Raw genomic sequence first — 12353 nt, forward strand, 5'->3', positions numbered from 1 at the left:
AACTGTCCACTGACTTGCACCCTTTTGTCTCCCATCATGGTAGGTCAAGCTGCACCTTCGCAAGGACGTGTGGAGGAGCATAGCACGTGATGTACGGGCATTGGGGGTGTGCAATAGACGACATACACACTGCCACAAACGCTGGGACAACATTTCCAGGCTGAGCAAGAATGTAGCGGAAGTGACACTGGGGATGATTCCAAGGACGCCACGTCTGGCCCGACGCTCCATGACCCCTCTCATGCACCGTATCATTGCTGTGACGCATCCTGACCTGTCCGAACGGCTGAGTGTAGATCAACAGCAAACTAGCGGTGAGCAGACTGTCTGTGTATGTTACTTGGTAGTGCAATGCATGTATTGGTGCCCAGGCACTGTAGTGACTTCCGTGGTGCGTATGTATTGCTGCGATGCCATGTTGGTGCCATTGGGTGAGTGTAATTTGACATCCAGGTCCGGCATGTTGACACGCCACTTGCTTAGTAGTTGAGTGTTGAAGCACATGCCGTAGTGGTCCGTGGCCCCATGGCAAGACATGTGTGCAGATGTACATGCTCCTGCCCTGTCCGCATGCTGTACATGTGTCACGGCCACCAACGCTTATGTCATGTGAGGATGACTGGTAGAGGTGGGCCGTGTGCAGGATGGGGGCTAGAAGAACTTTGTCAGCAATGGAATTAGGGATTCCTTGTCCTTCTGTACGTGAGTGTGCCCATGACTTACACCTCTTTTCTGTGCATTTCAGCTTTGGCAGAGGGCACTCAGCCACAGACGGCGGAGATGAGTGGAGGCAATGCATCCGGATCAGACTTCGCGCACATGCAGACTGACACAGAGGAGGGCAGCGCCGGAGAGGGGGACAGGACCGTCCCTGAGGACTCGCATGTGGAGACACCATCGTCCTCATCTTCCGACAGTGTTGGTGAGCCAGCACTGTTGTCACAGACTGGGAGTGGGCAATCAACACCTTCGGTCGGGACACAGCACACAGGGCCCACACTGCCACCAACTGCACCATGTACTGTTCGTGCACGCAGGAGTAGGGGGAGCAGAGTGGCGTTCGGTGCAGGCACCGCTGCCCCTGCCACGGTGACCCAAAATGCACTTTGTGCTGAGGCTGTTGATCTGCTGCGACAGCTGTGTGTGGGGCAGACCAATATGACAAATGCATTCCAAGACCATGATAGGAGGTTGGGGCAGGTGGTGGCATTCATGGAAGGGATGGATGTATGACGTTATAACGCATACTTTTACTCCGCAGACCATTACAACGCGACTTTTACTCCGCATACCGTTACAACGCATAGCGCCTTGGGGCGCTGGATAGTGGTAAGTATAATTTACTATTCTAACTCCAGTCCCCGTGGACCCTAGGGAAGGTGTTGGATAGTAAATTATACTTATCCCCTATCCTAGAGCGCCCCCCAGCGCAATGCGTTGTAATGGTATGCGGAGTAATGGTCGCGTTGTAATGGGTCTGCGGAGTAAAAGATCCGTTGTAACGGGTGTATACCGGAAGGGATGCATGGCGATCTTGCTGGTCTACACAGGACAGTTCTGCCATTGTACAGTCGCATGGACAGGGTGCTGGATGTCTCAGGGGGGAGTGAATATTCTGACCAGGACTCTAATACAGGTTATTGCACTAGAAGCATCGTCAGACAGCACGTCAGGGCACGGAGGGCACAGACACCATCCCCTAGGTCAGCAAAATCTGTTCACAAAGACAACGTCAGATACACTGGAGTACACACACAGGATCCACAAGTGGTGTTGGGGGACATGCCTTCACATGCTACACAGGCATTCCACACAAAAGGTACTCCCAAGGCAAGGGATACTCCCAAGTCCATGGACACTCCCTTGGACAAGGACAGTCAGAGAACAAAGGCACCTCAAAGGAGCAGGGACACTCCCAAGGACAAGGACAATACTAAGGAAGGGGCCACTCCCAAGGACAGGGACAAGGACAGTCAAAAGACAAAGGCACCTCAAAAGAGCAGGGAGAGTCCCAAGGGCGGGCACACAACAGAGGAAGGGCCATCTCCCAAGGGCAGGGACAAGGACAGTCAAAAGACAAAGGCACCTCAAAAGCGCAGGGAGAGTCCCAAGGGCAGGCACACAACAGAGGAAGGGCCATCTCCCAAGGGCAGGGACAAGGACAGTCAAAAGACAATGGCACCTCCAAAGAGCAGGGAGAGTCCCAAGGGCAGGCACACAACAGAGCAAGGGCCATCTCCCAAGGGCAGGGACACACACAGGGAGAAGGTGTCTTCTGGAGACAGGTACACCACAGACGACAAGTCTGCTGCCAGGAACAGGGCACCGTCCAGGGCACAGGGAAAGTCCAGAGACAACACTCCTCCTACGGATAAGGCACATCCTAGGGACAAGGCTTCTCCCATGGACACTGGCGCAATCAAGGACAGGCATACATCACCCCTGGCTGCACTGAGGCTGATGTTGTCGAAGGAACGGAAAACAGATGTCTCCGCGGCGGAGTCCCCAATACCTCCACTCCCATCCAGGCCCGTCAGAAGCAGAGGAGGGAGTCCCCTGTTGTTGCATCCCCCATTACACATGATTCAGAGTCCAGACGGCAGGCACACAGCAAACGACAAGCAGGCTCCAGCACGTCCCCAGAAAGCCGACCCCCGGCAGCAGATGCTCCACCTATGGTGGGTGATAATTCTTTAGAGTCCCCACCACTTGCCAGTCCTGTCCTGTCGAGGGTGCACTCACATATCCCTAAGAAACGCAGACACACACCATTGACACCTGCCCACCCCGATGTCGCTCAAGTACAGCTATTCCCAGCTCCCAGGGCCACCCTGCCTCCTGGCCCATACAGCCCTTTGGCTCATCATTTCAGTGGTCCCAGTGGCGCAGGTGCAGTTGACTCTCATGTATCAGATAGTGGCACTGTGTCTGTTGTTTGCTGTCATGCATCATGTAGTAGCACAGTCTCAGTTGTGCCCTCTCCTGTTTCAGGTGCTGGCAGTGTATCTGGGTCTATGGCTCATGTGTCAGTCAGTAGATCTGTGGCTGTGTCTCACACTCCTGTTTCTGGTGCTGGCAGTGTGTCTGGGTCTGTGGCTCACGTGTCAGTCACTACATCTGTGGCTGTGTCTCACATTCCTGTTTCAGGTGCAGGCAGTGTATCTGGGTCTATGGCTCATGTGTCAGTCACTCGAGCTGTGGCTGTGTCTCACACTCCTGTTTCTCGTGCTGGCAGTGTGTCTGGGTCTGTGGCCCATGTGTCAGTGACTCGGGCTGTGGCTGTGTCTCACATTCCTGTTTCTGGTGCTGGCAGTGTGTCTGGGTCTGTGGCCCATGTGTCTGTCACTCGGGCTGTGGCTGTGTCTCACATTCCTGTTTCTGGTGCTGGCAGTGTGTCTGGGTCTGTGGCCCATGTGTCAGTCACTCGGGCTGTGGCTGTGTCTCACACTCCTGTTTCTGGTGCTGGCAGTGTGTCCGAGGCAGGTAGTTCATGCAGTCCACCTGATTCTGTGATGTGAGGTGCTGTTCACTTCACTCACATGTTATTGCACATGGTGTGTACATTGTCGATTGAGAACAGACTTGCACTGTTGTGGTCCTTGGGACGGGTTGATTGGAACACGTACTTGTGCTGCCTCTGATGGACATGTTCAGTGCAATGGACTGTTGATGCACTTGGCCCCTCTCACGTGCTGCCTCTGATGGACATGTTCAGTGCAATGGACTGTTGATGCACTTAGCCCCTCTCACGTGCTGCCTCTGATGGACCTGCTCTGTTGTCCACATTGCCCTGTTGATGCTCTGATACTGCATTCTGCCCTCTCGTTTACTGCCTCTGATGTACCTGCTCTGTTGGGCACAATGCCCTGTTGCTGTTCTGATACTGCATTCTGGCCTCTGACGTGCTGCCAATGATGTACCTGCTATGTTGTCCACATTGCCCTGTTGATGCTCTGATACTGCATTCTGCCCTCTGATGTGCTGCCTCTGATGTACCTGCTCTGTTGTCCACATTGCCCTGTTGATGCTCTGATACTGCATTCTGCCCTCTGACGTGCTGCCTCTGATGTACCTGCTCTGTTGGGCACAATGCCCTGTTGATGCTCTGATACTGCATTCTGCCCTCTCGTTTACTGCCTCTGATGTACCTGCTCTGTTGGGCACAATGCCCTGTTGCTGTTCTGATACTGCATTCTGGCCTCTGACGTGCTGCCAATGATGTACCTGCTCTGTTGTCCACATTGCCCTGTTGATGCTATGATACTGCATTCTGCCCTCTGATGTGCTGACTCTGATGTACCTGCTCTGTTGTCCACATTGCCCTGTTGATGCTCTGATACTGCATTCTGCCCTCTCACGTGCTGTCTCTGATGGACATGTTCAGTGCAATGGACTGTTGATGCACTTAGCCCCTCTCACGTGCTGCCTCTGATGTACCTGCTCTGTTACGAACAATGCCCTGTTGCTGTTCTGATACTGCATTCTGCCCTCTCACGTGCTGCCTCTGATGGACCTGTCCAGTGCAATGGACTGTTGATGCACTTGGCCCCTCTCACGTGCTGCCTCTGATGTACCTGTCCAGTGCAATGGACTGTTGATGCACTTGGCCCCTCTCACGTGCTGCCTCTGATGGACATGTTCAGTGCAATGGACTGTTGATGCACTTAGCCCCTCTCACGTGCTGCCTCTGATGTACCTGCTCTGTTACGAACAATGCCCTGTTGCTGTTCTGATACTGCATTCTGCCCTCTCACGTGCTGCCTCTGATGGACCTGTCCAGTGCAATGGACTGTTGATGCACTTGGCCCCTCTCACGTGCTGCCTCTGATGGACCTGTCCAGTGCAATGGACTGTTGATGCACTTGGCCCCTCTCACGTGCTGCCTCTGATGGACATGTTCAGTGCAATGGACTGTTGATGCACTTAGCCCCTCTCACGTGCTGCCTCTGATGTACCTGCTCTGTTGCCCACAATGCCCTGTTGCTGTTCTGATACTTCTCACGTGCTGCCTCTGATGGACATGTTCAGTGCAATGGACTGTTGATGCACTTAGCCCCTCTCACGTGCTGCCTCTGATGTACCTGCTCTGTTGCCCACAATGCCCTGTTGCTGTTCTGATACTGCATTCTGCCCTCTCGTTTACTGCCTCTGATGTACCTGCTCTGTTGGGCACAATGCCCTGTTGATGCTCTGATACTGCATTCTGGCCTCTGACGTGCTGCCAATGATGTACCTGCTCTGTTGGGCACAACGACCTGTTGCTGTTCTGATACTGCATTCTGGCCTCTGACGTGCTGCCAATGATGTACCTGCTCTGTTGCCCACATTGCCCTGTTGCTGTTCTGATACTGCATTCTGCCCTCTCGTTTACTGCCTCTGATGTACCTGCTCTGTTGGGCACAATGCCCTGTTGATGCTATGATACTGCATTCTGCCCTCTGATGTGCTGCCTCTGATGTTCATGCTCTGGTGCCCACTTTGCCCATGCTCACGCATACACTGTGATTATACTCCTATTATGAGTAATAAAGGTAGTCAATCATGTGTCGTGGTTTGTCGTAGTCATTCCTGCTTGCGTACTACAATTGTGTATTTGTATTTGCTTCTGATCAGTGGTTTCGGTAACATGACACTCCCCCTCCCAACGTCACGACCCTTGCAGGTATTCCCCTCCAGACAGCGATTGGTTTGTGCCTTACCTGCGTCGTCGTCGATAGTGGGCCAAGACTTGGACGTGGTGGATCGCGAAGAGCATCGGGAAAGCGTGTAGCGCTGGGTCCATGGTGGCGAGCAGCTTGCGGTGGGTATCTCTGCTAAGTATGGTATCTTCGCTGTGGGGAATCCGCCGTGTTCAGACAGGTTGTTTTTCCGCAGCGGTTTTATGTGTATTTTCCGCCATCTTGATTTGGGGGACGGTCGTAGACGTCAGTCCGTACGGCGGAGTCTCTGGATTGGTTACGTCCGCCGCGTGGTCGGGTGTAGTTGGGCGGCGGTGCCTGCTCTTCCGTCGCGGACGGAATTTTGACACTCTTTCCTATCCTGATATGGCGGACGGAGTGTCTGTGGCAGGCGGACACGGAAAAGGCATTTTCCGCTTACTCCAGGGCTGCGGTCGCACTTCCGTCCGCCATCCTAATGAGCCCCTATATTTGTACTATAAATAGCATATGCAACCATCTTACCTGTGACAGTCAGTGTGGGTTATTCTTCCTTTTTTTTTTAAAGCATATTTATGAACCCAAAATGAACCCAAAAGTATATCAGCAATTTACATAAACACCGTATTTACAGTACATTTTCAGGCACGCGTAGATTACGTCATTTCTCAACAATAACAGGATGTGGACGCAACTCCGAGACTCGAACACTGATTTCCAGCATCAAGTTCTTCACTCTACCTGAATGACCACATATGTATATATATATTAGCTGCCCTTTATGTGCCAAAAACTGCAACTTAAACCTTTCACAGCCCTGTATTACTACAGCTACAACACTCCACTGAATGTACAATAAACATTCATAAACGCAGAAATACGTCAGGTCCACCATCTTTTATGTGTGCAACTATGAACGAATATATATATAGAGTCAGTGATACCCCATACCTTCCATGTTGGCCAAGTTGTGGAACTTTACAGATATAATGACACATTTTTGTTACGTCACCACTACAAAACGGACACCCAAATCACATGATTTTTCACATAGCTCACAACGGGACCATGCCCATAGCTCCGGAATCATGGTTCAGAGCCTAGCACAGCACTGGCATACGTCAGGCCAGCCCACTCCACTTACGCTACAGGGAACAAACAAAAATGCAACATTGCCCAGATTTCCATTGTAGTGATTTCTTTGTTCCAGGTCTAGTTGTCAAAACGGCACACACACTCCCTCATGGCTGGTATACACCCACACCACACCCATCCAGCACATGCATCACTACATGCGTGACCCTACCAATAAAAAAGACGGGCACATGAGCTCTACGCCAATCTAGAGTTGCTCCCATCGCAAGCGCTGTGATGGCCCGTCCTGGTGGTTCGGACACCTCATGTAGGCCGGAACCACCAAACAGTGGGCCCACCACTACGTGCGTGGTTTCTTTGGTCACTGAGTTAGTAGTACCAGATGGACTGAGCGGGTGAAGAACCTGTGATGATGATGATGGGAGCACGAGTATGTCATTAGCCATACTGATATCAAGACTCGGCCCCATATGTGAGACTTCTTAGTGGCAGATCAGGACTACATGATGTAGAAGGTGTCCTGTCCACGAAAAGGTGAGCAGTGAGGCCTGGGTGCGCATCAGAGGTAGTCGATGGGGTGCAGCAGACTGGATACAAAAAAGCGACACAACAATTTAGACGAACGCAGTCCTATATAGTGTATCAAATTACATGTATATATATTTTTTCCAATAGCAGGAACGTTTTTATAATCGGTCAAACGTCCGGAATATAAACTATACAAATAGGTCTTTTAAATGTGAGAGGGAACGTGTGTGAAAGGCTGATGTTATTCAACTCCACATTAAGATAGTAACAATTACCAATCATAACATCTTTCTTTCACTATCTTTTAGATGTACAGCTTCAGGGTGCATTTTGTCCCGGCACGTGGTGAAAAACACACCAGTGACAGAAAGGTGAGCTGTGAATATTCTTTGCAGTCACTCTCTCACTTCCTCTCTCCTTTGATAAAAAAATTACACACAATGTTAACTTCTTTTTTATCTTACAGGTTATGTTTCACAAATTGACATCCCCCCAACACCTCTAAAACTCAACGTACGAGGATTCTGCGATGATGCCTGGCCATCGTAACAACTTATGAGAAAGCTGCTTCGACACATAGTGCACCCTCTATGAATCAGGCCAATGGCACAAGAGGAGCAAAAACACTTGTTTCCAAAACAGCGACAAGTCATCAGTGAAAGGAGAAAGTGGGTGGTGTGCAGCAGCTTCACCGCGTAGGAATGTACAATTACCTCCAGCCAATGAGAATAGATAAGTTACAACAGTTTGAAGGGCAGATGTACGACCCCTTGTGCCACTTTTGTGTCACTTTAACATGGGAAAATTGGCACAACAAGCTTCTAAATCTGTCTCTGACTTCCCAAGAAAAACACTCACCTCTGTACTCAGCAAGTCAATGGGGTGCAACAGTGTAGATACCCAATATTGAAAACTCACAGCTGTGCAGTGGGAATGCATGGGATATCGTACTTTGAAAAAAAAACACCACACAGACACCTCCTTACAGTGGAACTTGTTGTAATATAGTATCCTGAGTGTACAAAAAAATAAACCAAAGACATACATGTGCATTTGTATGTACTTTGCTCTTACTAACTCTATACTATCTTTCAGATCACTAAACTGGAGGGTGCACTATAAACCAGCACCTGCTTGGACACACAACGGAGGCTAAAGGTGAGCTACGAGTATTTTCTCAAGTATTAACTGCTCCATCTATAACTTTCTCTCTCCCACGTTTTAATGTTGTTTTTTCTCTCCTTCTCACTCTCTCTCACATCATTTCTTTTTCTCTTTTAAAGTTATGGACGCTGCTGTCCACTCTACCGTGTACAACCAAAGCTGAGTTCAAGTTGTTTACTCTGTTGATCACAGTGTGTGCACAAGGTAAGTAGAGTGGCCTAGATATACAATACCTCCGATTACATGCATTAGAAATAAAATAACTTATTTACAAGCCCCTTGCGCCACTTTTGCGTCACTTTTAACATGGGAAAAGTAATACAAAAGTGGTGCAAGAGGCTTGTAAATAAGCCCTAAAGAATATTGTCCTGCATAATGACTTGATCTCTCACCTAATTCTGTCTCATCTCTGAATCATTTTAAAGACCTGTTGGTCCATACTGTAAATCTGACGCAGTAGGCACTTCCGTACAGACACTTCTTGAACGCAGGCCTATAAGAGAGATGGCATGTATCAGGCACACTGCAGATGTGCAAATTAAAAAATATTGCCAAGTATTACCTTAACTTGTAATGTTTGACCTCAAATTAGTCACATTTATCTAATTTTGAACACTTATTTTCATTTTTGTTTTGCAGATTACCTACCGTACTTCTATTTCAGTCCATATCACATTTTGTTTATTATATTATTTTGTTAAAGTTACGTTTCTAGTAATTTATTGTATTGCTATCTTTAAGTTACGTTTCCAGTTATTTATTGTTGTTTTAATAAAAGTTAATTTTTAAAAAGTATATACGTCTTTTTTTGGGGGGGTAGCGGTCCCCAATAGAAAAGATATTTATAATTTGAAGTATAATTCTGAGGCTAATTCTTTACCAGATCTTTACCAGAGTCTATAGCTACGACTAACGGTTCCTATGGAAAAGTTTTAAAACTCCAGCTCAGTAACTTTTTCCATTGGCAACATATTGTGGTGAACTTCTTACCTCTGTGCTCACCTAAGTGTTCCATGAACTGTTACTATGGTAACAGGCAGAAAGCCGAATGGGGGTAGGGTTGAAAGGTACTGGCTGCATAAAAAACTTTATATTAACAATGGATCCTCTATAAGACAAAAAGGAAGGCAAAGTAAAACAAAACACTGTGTACCAGATATACAACCCCCTTGCACCACTTTCGCATCCAAGGCCCCCCCCCTACAAAATTAGAAGTGTGTGGGCCTCAACGACGCCCCTCAATTTGTGTATTGTGGTAGGCAGGCTGCGTGGCCCTCCACCTGGTGCCCTCGAGGTCCCTGAGGACCACCACACCTGAGGGCCAGCTCCTGCAGTGTCCCGGGATGCCTACCCCCGGGACTCTGCTGTTTGCTTTGACAGGGCGGGACTCTCACGGCTCCTGCCCTCCCATAGCAAACTTAGTTTGCATTTTGAAAGACAGAGCAGCGAAATCTGTTCTCACTTTCAAAATCCAAAGCAGATTGCTTTTCCACGTGCAAGTTAGTATCTCCGCTTGCGGAAAAGCAATGCCGGCTCCCGAAGAACGCAGGAAACTGGCGGGACCATGAGGCATTGTGGCTCTCCTCACGGTTCCCAACATTTTTTATCAGACCCGGAGGATACGATCCCCGGGAATATTAGAAAGTACTGATAGGGGCTATTTCTTTACGGAAAAAGTACAAGTTGCGCACCCACCGCAGCGCTCAGTGCGGCCCCCTGGTCTGCACGCGCTGGATGCACGACTCATAATCTGTAGGTTGCGCGACTCCAGCACCTTTGGTGCACAACCTCTATGCGTTTGGGAGCCCTCATTACTTTTCCACAGCAGTAGCTACTAACATGCAGCTCCCCATGTGGAAAAGCAATCTGATTTAGATTTTGAAAGAGAAAACATATTTCCTTGCTATGAGAGGGCGGGATGGGCACACTGCAAAAGCCGGCCATCCCACAAAACATAAAGCCCGGGGGAGTGGTGGTCCCCGGGGCTTTAGAGACCTTACAGCCCCCCTCCCCAGCCATGTTTTTTTTTTGTAGCCCAGGGGGGTACCAGGGCCCTCGAATGCTCCAGGAGGGGAGCCACATAGTCCCCCCCACAATACATAAACCCCCGAGGGGTGATGATACCCGCGGTTTTGAGGACCTTCAACCCCTCCCCCCACCATTTTTTTCTTTTTAGCCCCGGGGGGTAATGATCCCCGAGGTTGGTGGGCCCCTCTGGGCCCCACATAAAATTTAATAATTTTGTCTCTGATATTTTACCCCCGGAGACTAATTATTAAAAAAACCACTGTTTTATTTTATTTATTTTACGGCACAGTCCACGCACAATACACGCACCTACCGTTTATTTTTATTTTTTTAAAGGTGAGCCCTGGTGGTCCTAGTGGGACCCCCTAAGCAGGTCTAGAGGATAACATTATTTCTACCCTGCCCCCTTTATCCGTTTTGAACACATATTCCAATAACTTCCTCAGCCTCGCTTCTACCGAGGCATATAATGTCTACCAACAGTTCCTGATTTCGAATGTTTACAACCGATTGACAGCCAATTAGCATTGAGCGCGTGATTGGGACGGTGCGCTTATGGTACAATGACAATCCTCGCACAATCTGCGGATCCACCGTGCCCATAGATATATAAATGACTTTAACCGTAATTTTCTCAGAAACTACTGAACAGATTGATACCATATAAGCAAAAGGCACAAGTCGGAACTGAGGATTACCTCTCTGCCAAATTTGGTGTAATTCCGTTCAGCCGTTCGGGCTGCAGCCGTGGCTAAAGGTCCTATGGGAATTTACATGGGGAAAACACGTTTTGGGACCCCCTTTTTTCTCGGCCTTCGCTTTACCAATCACCCCCAAACTTCCAGGGAAGGAGCAGAAATGAACTGGCCAAAAGTTTGGAAAATTACGAGGTTCATCAATCGCCGCCAACGTTATTGGCAATAGAATGTTGCAGATTTCCTATAGATAATAGGTCCTAACTATAACTGCCTACTGGCGACCGCCAGTAGGTATATATATATATATATATATATATATATATATATATATATATATATATATATATATATATATTACCTACTGGCGGTCGCCAGTAGGTAGCTATAGTTAGGACCTAGTTTCCATAGGAAATCCGCAACATTCTATTGGGAATAACTTTGGCCCTGGTGGACGAATGTTTGCGAATTTCTCAAAGAAGATGGCTCGGTCCGCTGCGCTCATTCTGTGAAAGTTTTGGGGGGATTGGTGAAGTGGGGGCTGAGATAAAAGGGGGGTCCCAAAACGTGTTTTTCCCGTGTTATTTTCCATAGGACGTTTAGACACGGCTACAGCTCGAACGGCTGAATGGATTTATAAGAAATTTGGTAGAAAGGTAAAGTGTGGGTCGCAGATCACGCTTTTGTTTAAATGGTGTAAATCCGTTCAGTAGTTGCTGAGAAAATTAAAGTTGAAATCATTTATATATCTATAAGCGCGCATGGGAGAAGTGTGGCTCAGGGGTTAGAGGCAGCAGACCCGGAAGCTGAGATCGGTCCTGGACCAGGGTTCAATTCCCCGCCTCGGCGGGGACTTGGGCTAAAAATTCCACGGACTCGATAATTCTCGCCCCGGTGCCTCCTCGACTCACGGGTTCACACTCTGCGACTCTGCGACTCTGGGCAATAGCTTGCTTAATCTCCGCAACGGCCCCTCGCGGCGGGATGCCTGACTTTCACCTTGTGGATACCCTGCTATCTCACAGGGGAATACCAGGAAGGGTTCCCTAAGCAAGCGCCGGGAAACCCACTGCGGGTAGCTGTGCGCTATATAAGCTCAACTACATTTACATACACTTACATGGGTGCGCGCACCTATGCGGGTGTGCGCGAGCGGCATTGTGATTTGCTGTTTAACGTCTGTCAA

Source organism: Lissotriton helveticus, chromosome 4_1 (assembly GCF_964261635.1).
Source record: "Lissotriton helveticus chromosome 4_1, aLisHel1.1, whole genome shotgun sequence".
Taxonomy (NCBI): Eukaryota; Metazoa; Chordata; class Amphibia; order Caudata; family Salamandridae; genus Lissotriton; species Lissotriton helveticus.